This window comes from Mesoplodon bidens (genome assembly GCF_964165515.1).
Source record: "Mesoplodon bidens genome assembly, contig: HAP1_SCAFFOLD_129, whole genome shotgun sequence".
NCBI classification, from domain to species: Eukaryota; Metazoa; Chordata; class Mammalia; order Artiodactyla; family Ziphiidae; genus Mesoplodon; species Mesoplodon bidens.
The window spans coordinates 381764-396102 of record NW_027671294.1 but is presented as its reverse complement, the minus strand read 5'-3'; the positions used below and the strand labels follow the sequence as shown (position 1 = coordinate 396102).

Sequence of the window (14339 nt, the reverse complement as noted above, 5' to 3'; positions counted from 1 at the left end):
TGTCCTAAAGCATGTACCTGAAGTTATATCATTTTTTATTCTAAAAAGCTATGCAGCTTATATTCTGAAAACTATTAAAAAACATAACACTGTTGATGCAAAAAAAAAAAAAAAGAAAATCACCTGTCAAATGCATAGTGAGGAAAAAGACGAGAAAAGGAAGGAAGCTGTGTATCTTATCTGGTGTCAGCCACAGATTAAATTGAGAGTCCCCTTTCAGGAGCTAAATTATTAGTTCCGTTTCAAGGTACTCTACAACCTAAGGAAAGTCGGGAAATGAGGAAGAGGAAAGAAGGACTAAAGAATGAGAGAGGCAGAGGTTACAGGGAGTAAATGAAGGAAAAGGAAGCAGGGGTCTGTGGAGGACGGGGGCAAAGTAAAATAGGTCTTTAGAAAAGGGAAGCGAAGAGTATTTGAAACGTGAGACAAATTTGAAGTGAGCTTCCAGCACCGAAACTTGTCAGAGACGAACAGCAAAGCTTTCCCACTCTTACTGTGGGAATGTAGAAGCAGACTGATAGATCAGAGTTTCTCAAATTTTCATTAGTCCCCTGGGGACCTTGTGAAAAGTGCACATGCTGAGCAGCAGGTCTGGGATTGTGCATTTCTGACAAGCTCTCAGAGTAGCAAGGGTGTAGGCTTGCATTGAGAGAAATCTGGAAGAGGAGCCACTGGATAGTTCAAGACAGAACAGGATCAAGGAAAAGCATTATTTTGTTTTTCTTTCTGAGTGTGTTTATAGCCAGAGGGTAGCAAAGCGTTGAAGTAGAACTTATAGAGGTAAGGTGCCACTGCTAAGCAAAGAGGAAAAAAGAAGTGGTGGGGATGATCCATAAAAAGAATGTCAAAGGGGGAGAATTAAGACCACAGATCCAGAGACTACCTTTGAAGAGGAAAGAATATAGTGAAAGGAAAGAGGGGGGAAAGAAGGGTGTTAGGGAGGTGATTGTGGAGGTGATGAGGAAACTTGAGAGAACTCTCGTTAGATGACTTCAGTGTATTTACACTGAAACAAGGTTAGGTCATTGCTGCTCCAGAGAATACTGGAAGCAGGAGTGGGTGCTAGAATTGAGGTAAACCCCAGCTCCTCCTTGTAACTATCAGGCATCAAAGATATATGTTGTGTTGGTATGTGTTATTCAAATGAGATTAATTTGAATATGGAAGCACTGGCTGTTTTTTTTTTTTTTTTTTTAAGATAGGTTTGTGGGGTTTTTTTTGGCTGCTTGGCTTGGCATGTGGGATCTTAATTTCCCCGACCAGGGATTGAACCCGTGCCCCCTGCAGTAGAAGCATGGGGTCTTCACCACTGGACCACCAGGGGAGTCCCTAAGATAGCTAATTTTTTGCTGATAATTGTTTCACAAAAATCCTTTTAAACATTAGCATGATATACTGAACCAAACTAATTTTGGAAACAAAAGAAATTAATAGGGTTCATTCCCTAAATGCTAAAATTGTTATTTTCAGTAAATACTACACTGATTTTGAAATATGAAAGATTTTTAATATCTAATAATTCTGTGGCAGTAAAATTTACTTTTTCCTTTTTGATAATCGTACTTCGATGTTGAAAACTTATAATACGTTATTTCTTAGATGTGCCTTATATACCTTCTTGCATGAGTGGATCGAGAAACTTTAAGATGACTAAACTAGAGGATCCAAGAAATGTAGGCATACCAGTAGCCCACATGGGTATGGAAAAACATGAATATTTTTATGAACTATAATTCTACAAGTGTATATCCAAGCTGATCAGTTCATAACACTTTCTCTGATGAGAAATGAATTATACATTCAACTGAACTGTCATCCCAACTGTGCACTTCCTATATTACAGGACAAATTGAAGAACATGATAAATACTTGTAGTATAATGGTGTAAATGATGCTGCTGTATTGCATTCAAGATGTGCTGTTGCATTTTACCATCAGCTTTCACATTTACCTTCTCGGGGTCATGATTTGTTGCTCTGATTAAAGATCACTTTTCTCCTCATCAATCAGCATGTTCACATTGGTACATGTGCATTTTTCTATTTTATAAAGGCTTTTGGAACATAATCTTACTTTTGAAATCTTAACTGCATGTTTTGTTAAAGCTGTACTCCTATTTTTTCTTCAGTATCTATAGTGGATTCATATGTCTGTCTTGTTGCAGTCCTAACTTCCCCCAAGAAACAAAACACCAAAACCTAAAGTATTCACTGCCAAGGCCAAGCATGAGGATTCTGCTCAGTACTAACTGCATGAATATATAGTTGGCTTTCATAGTTACGTGTAATTGATTCTATGTCCCTTTTGCCTTTTAGATTCTCCTGAAAAATATCCTCACTTGAAGGTAAAAACTTATACTTTTGTCTTCAATTATTAACTACAGATTGTATCAAATGTACATTATTTATTAATCAACTTGTTTCAAAACCCATTCAGCCTGCAGTTGGAGTGAAAGATTCTGTTCCTAATAAAGCAGTAGGAATGAAGGATTTACAAACAGCCAGATCAGGTAAATTTTGCAGTGCAAATTTCACTCTGGAAAGAGGTACACTAAAATATTTGAAACACTCACAGCCTTCATATTCCTAATTCTTTTTTCTTTTGTTTTTGCAAGTTTAATTGAAGGATTTGACATAAATAAGGCACATGTTATTGTTGGTATCCATGTTTTGAAAAAAAGATATTTACAAGCATAAGAAAAAGATATTTTTAAAATGTAAGCTTTAACTCAGATGTTTCTATGTACGTTTCAATACCCTAAAGTTCTCAGTTTGGAATCTCTGTACTTCTTAGGGATTCTCAGAGGTTAATTATTAGATTCTAAGATTTTTCCAGTTTTATAAAATGCTTATTTGAATTCTGACCTTAACCTAGAGTAAAGCTTCACTTGCTAACATGTCAATTGTATTTCAAATTTAATTATTTCATTTTAGTGGTGTTACACGGATGAGCTTAAGCCAACCAGATGTTTCGATTAGCAGACTCTGTGTGTGTGTGTGTGTGTGTGTGTGTGTGTGCGTGTGTGTGGTCTTTGATTATTAAAAGTGGGGGAAAGTAATCATACCTTAATGACGATTTGATAGACACAATCTTTTAAAACAGTAATTCTGAAAGTTTTGGGCTTTAAGATCCTTTTATTTATTTGTTTGTTATTTTTTATGATGCAGATATAGGATCCTTTTATACTTTTAAAAATTATTGAGAATTCCAAGGAACTTTTGTTTAAGTAGGTTGTATCTACTGATGTTTACTGTATTGGAAAATAAAACTGAAAAATTTAAAATACAAGCACACACAATCATACATTCTATTAGCCATTAGAAGTATGACGTTATCACATATCTTGTCTCTGGAAAACTGCTCTGTACACTTAAAACAGAATGAGAATGGAAATAACGTTTACTGTTATTGTGAAAATAGTTTTGACCTCTTGGACCCCTTGAACGGTTGAGTCTTGGGACTCCAGGGATGCTCAGGTGACACTTGAGAACCACTGTTTTAAACCATTTACAGAGCTCATGGATGTGAAATGATAAAGGGACGCTTGTGATGAAACAGGCTTTAAACTTTCACTTTTACATTTCTTGCTTTTTTCTTTGATTTGTCTCTTTTTTAATGTATACAGCAGGTTCTTATTAGTCATCAATTTTATACACATCAGTGTATACATGTCATTCCCAGTCTCCCAATTAATCCCACCACCATCCCCAACGCCCTGCGGTTTTCCCCCCTTGGTGTCCATACGTTTGTTTTCTACAACTGTGCCTCCATTTCTGCCCTGCAAACCAGTTCATCTGTACCATTTTTCTAGGTTCCACATATATGCGTTAATATACGATATTTGTTTTTCTCTTTCTGACTTACTTCTCTCTGTATGACAGTCTCTGGATCCATCCACGTCTCAACAAATGACCCAATTTCATTCCTTTTTTATGGCTGAGTAATATTCCATTGTATATATGTACCCCATCTTCTTTATCCATTCGTCTGTCGATGGGCATTTAGGTTGCGTCCATGACCTGCCTACGGTAAATAGTGCTGCAGTGAACATTGGGGTGCATGTGTCTTTTTGAATTATGGTTTTCTCTGGGTATATGCCCAGTAGTGGGATTGCTGGATCATATGGTAGTTCTATTTTTAGTTTTTTAAGGAACCTCCATACTGTTCTGCATAGTGGCTGTATCAGTTACATTCCCACCAACAGTGCAAGAGGGTTCTCTTTTCTCCATACCCTCTCCAGCATTTGTTGTTTCTACATTTTCTGATGAAGCCCATTCTAACTGGTGTGAGGTGATACCTCATTCTAGTTTTGATTTGTATTTCTCTAATAATTAGTGATGTTGAACAGCTTTTCATGTGCTTCTTGGCCATCTGTATGTCTTCTTTGGAGAACTGTCTATCTAGGTCTTCTGCCCATTTTTGGATTGGGTTGTTTGTTTTTTTAATATTGAGCTGCATGAGCTGTTTATATGTTTTGGAGATTAATCCTTTGTCCGTTGATTTGTTTGCAAATATTTTCTCCCATTCTGAGGGTTGTCTTTTTATCTTGTTTATGGTTTCCTTTCCTGTGCAAAAGCTTTGAAGTTTCACTAGGTCCCATTTGTTTATTTTTGTTTTTATTTACATTACTCTAGGAGGTGGATCAAAAAAGATCTTGCTGTGATTAATGTCAAAGAGTGTTCTTCCTATGTTTTCCTCTAGGAGATTTATAGTGTCCAGTCTTACATTTAGGTCTCTAATCCATTTTGAGTTTATTTTTGTGTATGGTGTTAGGGAGTGTTCTAATATCATTCTTTCCATGTATCTGTCCAGTTTTCCCAGCACCACTTATTGAAGAGACTGTCTTTTCTCCATTGTATATCCTTGCCTCCTTTGTCATAGATTAGTTGACCGTAGGTGTGTGGGTTTACCTCTGGGCTTTCTATCTTGTTCCATTGATCTATGTTTCTGTTTTTGTGCCAGTACCATATTGTCTTGATTACTGTGGCTTTGTAATATAGCCTGACGTCAGGGAGTCTGATTCCTCCAGCTGCGTTTTTTTCCCTCAAGACTGCTTTGGGTATTCGGGGTCTTTTTTGTCTCCATACAAATTTTACGACTTTTTGTTCTAGTTCCGTAAAAAATGCCATTGGTAATTTGATAGGGATTGCATTGAATCTGTAGATTGCTTTGGGTAAGTATAGTCATTTTCACAATATTGATTCTTCCAATCCAAGAACATGGTGTATCTCTCCATCTGTTGGTATCATCTTTAATTTCTTTCATCAGTGTCTTATACTTTTCTGCATACAGATCTTTTGTCTCCCTAGGTAGGTTTATTCCTAGGTATTTTATTCTTTTTGTTGCAGTGGTAAATGAGAGTGTTTCCTTAATTTCTCTTTCATATTTTTCATCATTAGTGTATAGGAATGCAAGAGATTTCGGTGCATTAATTTTGTATCCTGCACCTTTACCAAATTCTTTGATTAGCTCTAGTAGTTTTCTGGTGGCATCTTTAGGATTCTCTATGTATGGTATCATGTCATCTGCAAACAGTGACAGTTTTACTTCTTCTTTTGCAATTTATATTCCTTTTATTTCTTTTTCTTCTCTGATTGCTGAGGCTAGGACTTCCAAAACTATGTTGAATAATAGTGGTGAGAGTGGACATTCGTGTCTTGTTCCTGATCTTAGAGGAAATGCTTTCAGTTTTTCACCATTGAGAATGATGTTTGCTGTGGGTTTGTAATATATGACCTTTATTATGTTGAGGTACGTTCCCTCTATGCCCACTTTCTGGAGAGTTTTTATCATAAATTGGTGTTGAATTTTGTTGAAAGCTTTTTCTGCATCTATTGAGATGATCATATGGTTTTTATTCTTCAATTTGTTAATATGGTGTATCACATTGATTGATTTGTGTATATTGAAGAATCCTTGCATCCCTGGGATAAATCCCAGTTGATCATGGTGTATGATCCTTTTAATGCATTGTTGGATTCTGTTTGCTAGTATTTTGTTGAGGATTTTTGCATCTATATTCATCAGTGATATTGGTCTGTAATTTTCTTTTTTTGCCGTATCTTTGTCTGGTTTTGGTATCAGGGTGATGGTGGCCGCCTCGTAAAATGAGTTTGGGAGTGCTCCTTCCTCTGCAATTCTTTGGAAGAGTTTGAGAAGGATGGGTGTTAGCTCTCCTCTAAATGTTTGATAAAATTCACCTGTGAAGCCGTCCGCTCCTGGACTTTTGTTTGTTGGAAGATTTTTAATCACAGCTTCAATTTCATTACTTGTGATTGGTCTGTTCATATTTTCTGTTTCTCCTGGTTCAGTCTTGGAAGGTTATACCTTTCTAAGAATTTGTCCATTTCTTCCAGGTTGTCCATTTTATTGGCATAGAGTTGCTTGTAGTAGTCTCTTAAGATGCTTTGTCTTTCTGCGGTGTCTGTTGTAACTTCTCCTTTTTCATTTCTAATTTTATTGATTTGAGTCCTCTCCCTCTTTTTCTTGATGAGTCTGGCTAATGGTTTATCAATTTTGTTTATCTTCTCAAAGAACCAGCTTTTAGTTTTATTGATCTTTGCTATTGTTTTCTTTGTGTCTATTTCATTTATTTCTGCTCTGATCTTTATGTTTTCTTTCCTTCTGCTAACTTTGGGTTTTGTTTGTTCTTCTTTCTCTAGTTCCTTTAGGTATAAAGTTAGATTATTTATTTGAGATTTTTCTTGTTTCTTGAGGTAGGCTTGTATAGCTATAAACTTCCCTCTTAAGACTGCTTTTGCTGCATCCCATAGGTTTTGGATTGTTGTGTTTTCATTGTCATTTGTCTCTAGGTATTTTTTTGATTTCCTCTTGGATTTCTTCAGTGATCTCTTGGTTATTTAGTAATTTACTGTTTAGCCTCCATGTGTTTGTGTATTTTATGTTTTTCCACTGTAATTCATTTCTAATCTCATAGTGTTGTGGTCAGAAAAGATGCTTGATATGATTTCAATTTTCTTAAATTTACTGAGGCTTGGTTTGTGACCCAAGATGTGATTTATCCTGGAGAATGTTCTGTGCGCACTTGAGAAGAAAGTGTAATCTGCTGTTTTTGGATGGAATGTCCTATGAATATCAATTAAATCTATCTGGCCTATTGCGTCATTTCAAGCTTCTGTTTCCTTATTTATTTACATTTTGGATGATCTGTCCATTGGTGCAAGTGAGGTGTTAAAGTCCCCCACTATTATTGTGTTACTGTTGATTTCCTCTTTTACAGCTGTTAGCCGTTGCCTTATATATTGAGGTGGTCCTATGTTGGGTGCATATATATTTATAATTGTTATATATTCTTCTTGGATTGATCCCTTGATCATTATATAGTGTCCTTCCTTGTCTTTTGTAACATCCTTTATTTTAAAGACTATTTTATCTGATATAAGTATTGCTACTCCAGCTTTCTTTTGATTTCCATTTGCATGGAATATCTTTTTCCATCCCCTCACTTTCAGTCAGTATGTGTCTGTAGGTCTGAAGTGGGGCTCTTGTAGACAGCATATATATGGGTCTTGTGTTCGTATCCATTCAGCAAGCCTGTGTCTTTTGGTTGGAGCATTTAATCCATTCACGTTTAAGGTAATTATCAATATGTATGTTCCTATGACCATTTTCTTAATTCTTTTGGGTTTGTTTTTGTAGGTCCTTTTCTTCCCTTGTGTTTCCCACTTTGAGAAGTTCCTTTAGCATTTGTTGTAGAGCTGGTTTGGTGGTGCTGAATTCTCTTAGCTTTTGCTTGTCTGTAAAGCTTTTGATTTCTCCGTGGAGTCTGAATGAGATCCTTGCCAGGTAGAGTAATCTTGGTTGTAGGTTCTTCCCTTTTCTCACTTTAAGTGCATCATGCCACTCCCTTCTGGCTTGTAGAGTTTCTGCTGAGAAATCAGCTGTTAACCTTATGGGAGTTCCCTTGTATGTTATTTGTCATTTTTCCCTTGCTGCTTTCAGTAATGTTTCTTTGTGTTTAATTTTTGCCAATTTGATTACTGTGTGTCTCGGCATGTTTCTCTTTGGGTTTATCCTGTATGGGACTCGCTGCACGTCCTGGACTTGAGTGGCTATTTCCTTTCCCATGTTAGGGAAGTTTTCGACTATAATCTCTACAAATATTTTCTCTGGTCCTTTCTTTCTCTCTTCTCCTTTTGGGACCCCTATAATGCGAATGTTGTTGCGTTTAATGTTGTCTCAGATGTCTCTTAGGCTGTCTTCATTTCTTTTCATTCTTTTTTCTTTATTCTCTTCTGCTCAGTGAATTCCGCCAACCTGTCTTCCAGGTCACTTATGTGTTCTTCTGCCTCAGTTATTCTGCTATTGATTCCTTCTAGTGTAGTTTTCATTCCAATTACTGTATTGTTCATCTCTGTTTGTTTGTTCTTTAACTCTTCTAGGTCTTTGTTAAACATTTCTTGCATCTTCTCGATCTTTGCCTCCATTGTTTTTCCGAGGTCCTGGATCATCTTCACTATCATTATTCTGAATTCTTTTTCTGGAAGGTTTCCTATCTCCACTTCATTTAGTTGTTTTTCTGTGGTTTTGTCTTGTTCCTTCATCTGGTACATAGCCCTCTGCCTTTTCATCTTGTCTATCTGTCTGTGAATGTGGTTTTTGTTCCACAGGCTGCAGGATTGTAGTTCTTGTTTCTCCTGTCTGCCCTCTCGTGGATGAGGCTATCTGTGAGGCTTGTGCAGGTTTCCTGATGGGAGGGAATGGTGGTGGGCAGAGCTGGGTGTTGCTCTGGTGGGCAGAGCTCAGTAAAACTTCAATCCACTTGACTGCTAATGGGTGGGCCTGCGTTCCCTCCCTGTTGTTTGTTTAGCCTGAGGCAACCCAACAGTGGAGCCTACCTGGGCTCTTTGGTAGGGCTGATGGCAGACTCTGGGAGGGCTCACGCCAAGGACTACTTCCCAGAACTTCTGCTGCCCGTGTTCTTGTCCCCACGATGAGCCACAGCCAACCCCCGCCTCTGCAGGAGACCCTCCAACACTAGCAGGGAGGTCTGGTTCAGTCTCCCGTGGGGTCACTGCTCCTTCTTCTGGGTCCCACTGCGCACAGTAGTTTGTGTGTGCCCTCCAAGCGTGGAGTCGGTTTTTCCCCCAGTCCTGTCAAAGTCCTGCAGTCAAATCCCACTAGGCTTCAAAGTCTGATTCCCTAGGAATTTCTCTTCCCATTGCCAGACCCCCAGGTTGGGAAGCCTGATGTGGGGCTCAGAACCTTCACTCCAGTGGGTGGACTTCTGTGGTATAAGTGTTCTCCAGTCTATGAGTCACCCACCCACCTGTTATGGTATTTGATTTTGCTGTGACTGCGCCCCTCCTACTGTCTCATTGTGGCTTCTCCTTTGTCTTCGGATGTTGGGTATCTTTTTTGGTGAGTTCCAGTGTCTTCCTGTCGATGATTGTCCAGCACCTAGTAGTGATTCTGGTGTTCTCACAAGAGGGACTGAGAGCATATCCTTCTACTCCACCATCTTGGTACAGCTCTTATTTGTCTTAAGAAATTGAAATCTGACAATTTTACTTTCGTTAAAAAAAAGGAAAATAATTTTGTTATGTATTCATTTCCTGTGTCATGGCACTGTATGCTCTTTGGATCTAGTGTGGACCTAGACTTATCCTATTTTTACCAGGAAACAATTAGTCACTCAAGGCTATCATTTCTTTTGTAAATTTATGATATTTATCCAAGCCTTAAAAAATGAGTTCTGAAGATATTGGTACATTGAAGAAAGACCATCTCATTGTATTAAAGTAGTACCATTCATTAAAAGATTTCTTAAAACCCATGTCTCTGGAACACACAATACTGTCATGCATATTTAAACATAAAATAAATGGTTAGACATAATTTTGTTAATGAAAAAAATTATATGTTGAAGAAACGTAATTATTAATAAAGCTCTTAAGGTATACAGAATATGTAATAGAGATTGATGAGTGAATCAAAGTAAGTAACACTAGAAAATTAAAAATTAGAAAAAATGAGAGGCAATACTTAACGTATCTATATGAATGGCAATGACGTGTAAGATACAATAAGCCATGAAGGAATAGTGTGTTTGGGGGGAGAGGAGGACATGGGACTGCTTCTCTGAAGAAAGAATTTGTTCAGGTTAGTCAAATTTGTATTAGTATTCACATTCTAATAAACGGAAACTTTGTTTTCGGATTTTTCAGAGTGGGATTCTGCTAGTTTGTCACTCAATAATGAGACTTGTCAAAGAGCTGGGCATTTGAAAGTTGATGATAAATATCCATTTGTGTCACCATCAATGACCAAAAATCAGTCAGCATCCACAGAATTTGGACAGATGACCTTAACAGATAAAGAAAAGATTAATATCAGAGTGTTGTTTCTGTTAGGGGATTACACACTCGTGACCTGTGTGAGTCACAACTGCCAGAAAACAGAGAAAGCAAACAATGTAATAAATAAGCACAGAGCGCTCAACCGTAGGCCACCTCGGCATGGCTTCACCATAATCCTGATGTTTCCAAAATCATTTTGTGGCAAAATCTGCTTTGTGTTTACTCCTTTTATTCAACCTGCAGCCAAACGTCTTTTAGCAAGACGTTTGCATTCTTCCTCTGACCAAAGCAACATAATAAATAACAAAGGGAATTAGGAGAGAGAATAGGTTCGTTAGGCTAGTATTTAGCATACACCTGAGAGTGGGTAGCAAGATTATATTTAGAACTTTGGGACTAGTTGGGAAACCTAGGTAGACATCTCAAGATTCCCTTCTCAAAATGTAGTTTCTTAGCTTTATTTTTGTTTAGCTCTGAATTCATTAGTTAAAACTATATTAGTTAAAACTATATTAGTTAAAACTATATTCAATGTAACGAAAAAAGCACCTCCAAAACCAAATACTAAACTATTTCTTGTATTTTGTATGAGTTTATATATTTTAGAATTGGCTTTCCCAGCAGTAATGGGAGTCATTGGGGATTGCTACATAGTCCCTCCTTCTTAGCTGTGTCCACATAGTATATCAACTTATTATTTTTAATGAATTAATAGTTCACAAGGGATATTGGTTTTAAGGAGTGCTGATCATTTAAAGATAGTGTAAGGAAAATCAATTCTAATTCTACTAGGATGCCCAGTCTCTTGATTAACCACATCTAATATATGTTCTATATAAATACCAATTAATTTAGGGCCCTTAATCAGTCATATGATCAGGGCTATAGTAATAAACCATACACTGTTTTCTTTTTCCAGTCCTATAGTTTTATCTTCTTGTCTTTCCTTACCTGTGGAATTAATGTTACATTTACAAAAGATTCTCAGTTATCTCCTAGAGTAGTGACTACAAGCTATAAACTCAAAGTTTTTTTTATCTATACAAGTGACTTGTTTGCTCTCATTTCTCCATGAGCTTGGTAGGTCCAAGAAACACAAATTCAAACGAAACACCTACACGAGCCCCCTCAACACAGGAAGATGTGAAACAGGAAAACTGGAAACTAAATACAAGCAACTTAAAACAGTTCATGCAGATCATTTCTCTTCTCAGTTGATACCTTTTATAAAGTAATAAGCAGAGTCTAGTTCTTGAGGGGCCCAGGATTCATGCATTTATTTATTTAATAACGATTTATTCTATGCTGGGTCCTGGTAATTTTATATCCTAAATATTTCTGGAAACAGTCCCTCAGTGTAAGCCTGCATCATCTTTTTTTTTTTTTTTTTGCATTATAATGCCATCAAATTCTTCTCCCTCTATTTATTTGTATGGCCTTCAAATTCATCCCTCCTGCAGCATTTAGAGTGATCTATGTCAAATGCACCAGTGATCGTGAACCACTCTTTAAAGCATATTAATGTCCAGCCATCTTAGAATGACACGAGGCTTTCATAATCTAACTTCTACCTGACTCTCCCTCTCTAGCCCTTTCTGTCTGTCCTTTGCTCTGGAATTCTGAACTGCTGGTGATGCTCTCTCATCTATCCCTGTATTTTAGACAAATATTCACCGTTTTATGTATGCTTCTCTGCCTGTCTTGCTACAGCTTTCCATGCTCTCTCCCTTTCCTGCCCTCTATTCCCTTGAATCTGACTGACCTCACTGTGTAAGTCTCAGCTCAGGCATTATCTCTAGAAAAGCCATCCCTGACACCTTTTATCTACATTCTTCTTTAAAGTCCATGTTTAGTACTGAGCAGGAACTCAATAAATAATTATTGAGTAAAATAAAGACTGTTTATACAAAGATGATTTCAAGAGATTGTCCTCTACAGTCTAGAAGCAAAGAGGATAGATGTGAAGAAATAATTTACAGTTCAGGGGATGAAGATACACTAGAAAAATCTATAAAGTAGTAAGGTAGCTGCTAGGAAAGAGATACCTATTTGGGGAAAGAGAGCTGTAATCAAGCAGGACTTCACAAAGCAGGCTGAGTCTTAAAAGATGAAAAGAACTTTGTCAGAAGAGTAGAGGAAAACATTTCAGATTAAGGAACTGACAAAAGCATGAAAAGTAACAGTAATTTTGGAAACCATGAATAACGTTGCAGTTGAAGCTTGGTGTATTGTTAAATAGGTACTATTATGAAGTAGAGAACAGAGTATATTGTGACTTTCTATGTTTGTCCTGTATTTTTAAATTTTGTTTGTTTGTTTGTTTGTTTTGCGGTAAGCGGGCCTCTCACTGTTGTGGCCTCTCCCACTGCGGAGCACAGGCTCCAGACGCACAGGCCTAGCGGCCAGGGCTCACGGGCCCAGCTGCTCCGCGGCATGTGGGATCTTCCTGGACCGGGGCACGAACCCGTGTCCCCTTCATCGGCAGGCGGACTCTCAACCACTGCGCCACCAGGGAAACCCTTTGTTTGGTTTCTGATTGTTCTGTTCATTGATGTTTGGTGGATGAAATTGTAAATGAATCTTTGAGATGTTTGTGTGCCTCTAACCTGGTGACATCTGGTATTTCCCAGATGGTTTGTTGGAGTTTTAGGTAATTAGAAGTATTTCTTAAAGAAGTAAATATTCAGCTAAAGATTAAGCTTAATTTAAATTGTCATTTGATAAAATTTTTTAAATCTATTTTTATAAAGATTATGTCTTTTATCTAACTGTTCTAAGTAGTTAATTTTAACTAAACATATAGGTTTGTCAGCAGAACTAGACTTAGAAATAACATCGGAGGAAGCACAAGAAAGGCTTGATGGAAGTGAAAATAATCACTCACAGGTATGTAAAAATGTAAATGTAAATTTCTGGCTCAATATTGTTTTCTGTGTTTTAACAACAGAGTTCAAGTGAAATTACCTTTCAAAATTAACCTCTTAGAATAGATAGATAATAATTTAATAGTTAGTTTTTATAGTGCTTTAATTACAAAGCTTAAAATATTGTCAGAATCTATTATAATTTATAGTTAAACTTTGTCCTTGGAATTGAGGCAAAAAAAATTTCCAGAATATTGTTTGCTTCTTCCTTATATGATAAAGAAGGTGATAATCAAATACTGAATCGCATGATTAAGCAGTTGAAATTATGAACAGTATATCAGTGATGGTCCGTGAGTTAGATTCATGGAAGGAGAAATCATTCCCAGCTCTTCAAAATTTGCAGTTTCAAATTGCCAGTCACTAATGCCAAGATTAAAGATTTATTCTGTCTTGTGACCTCTATGTAATCGACCTAAAGATCTACACTCAGGGAGAGAAGGGGTCATACAATCAACCCAATTGCCTATTAAGGAAGCAGACCTTCCAGAATTGGACCTTTGTTGTTAGGGTACAAACAATAACTTTCTAATTTATTTCATTTCAGGGTAGGAAACCAATAAATAATATTAAACAATGTTTTATCCACTTTCATTAGTGGATATTAGAATATAATATAACTGAATGAAAGCAGGTATTACATCAATGTATAATACTATCATAGTATATAATTTACATTAAAATTTAGGAATTTGTTCCTCTTTCTGATTGGTATTAATTGATTTTGGCTCCTAGTAATTTAAGGTTTGTCTATTCTCCAGTTACTAGTCCTTAAAAAAAAATCCTTACGTGCACATAGGGACTTTTTAAGGTACGGTGAGGTGAAATATTTTTAAGTAAGGAAGCCTTTGTAACATTAAAAATCATCTCCTAATTCATTTTTGGTAGATTTAACATATATGAATTATTTAGTTCAAACAAACAGTGACAAACTTGGGTTTGTGAGTTCATGTTTTTCTCCTGTTTCAGGCTAAGGCAAGTTATTTTTCACTTCTTAGTTGTAATCCAGTGATTTGTGAGTAGCTAAACATAGATTAAGAAGTTTAATGGTTAAAGTTTAATTATTTTCTAATTTTTCTTTGCCTGTACTTGATTA

General features: G+C 36.8%; 1 pseudogene across 1 annotated transcript in view; it reads left to right on the top strand.

Annotated features, from left to right (window-relative positions):
• The window catches only part of LOC308611597 (ankyrin repeat domain-containing protein 26-like), a 159969-nt pseudogene that overhangs the window by 102833 nt on the left and 42797 nt on the right, over nucleotides 1-14339 (top strand). Inside the window, exons 30-33 of the transcript in view lie at nucleotides 1600-1698; nucleotides 2316-2344; nucleotides 2437-2509; nucleotides 13123-13205. The product of the transcript in view is annotated as an ankyrin repeat domain-containing protein 26-like (transcript). The remainder of the gene's footprint in view (nucleotides 1-1599; nucleotides 1699-2315; nucleotides 2345-2436; nucleotides 2510-13122; nucleotides 13206-14339) is intronic.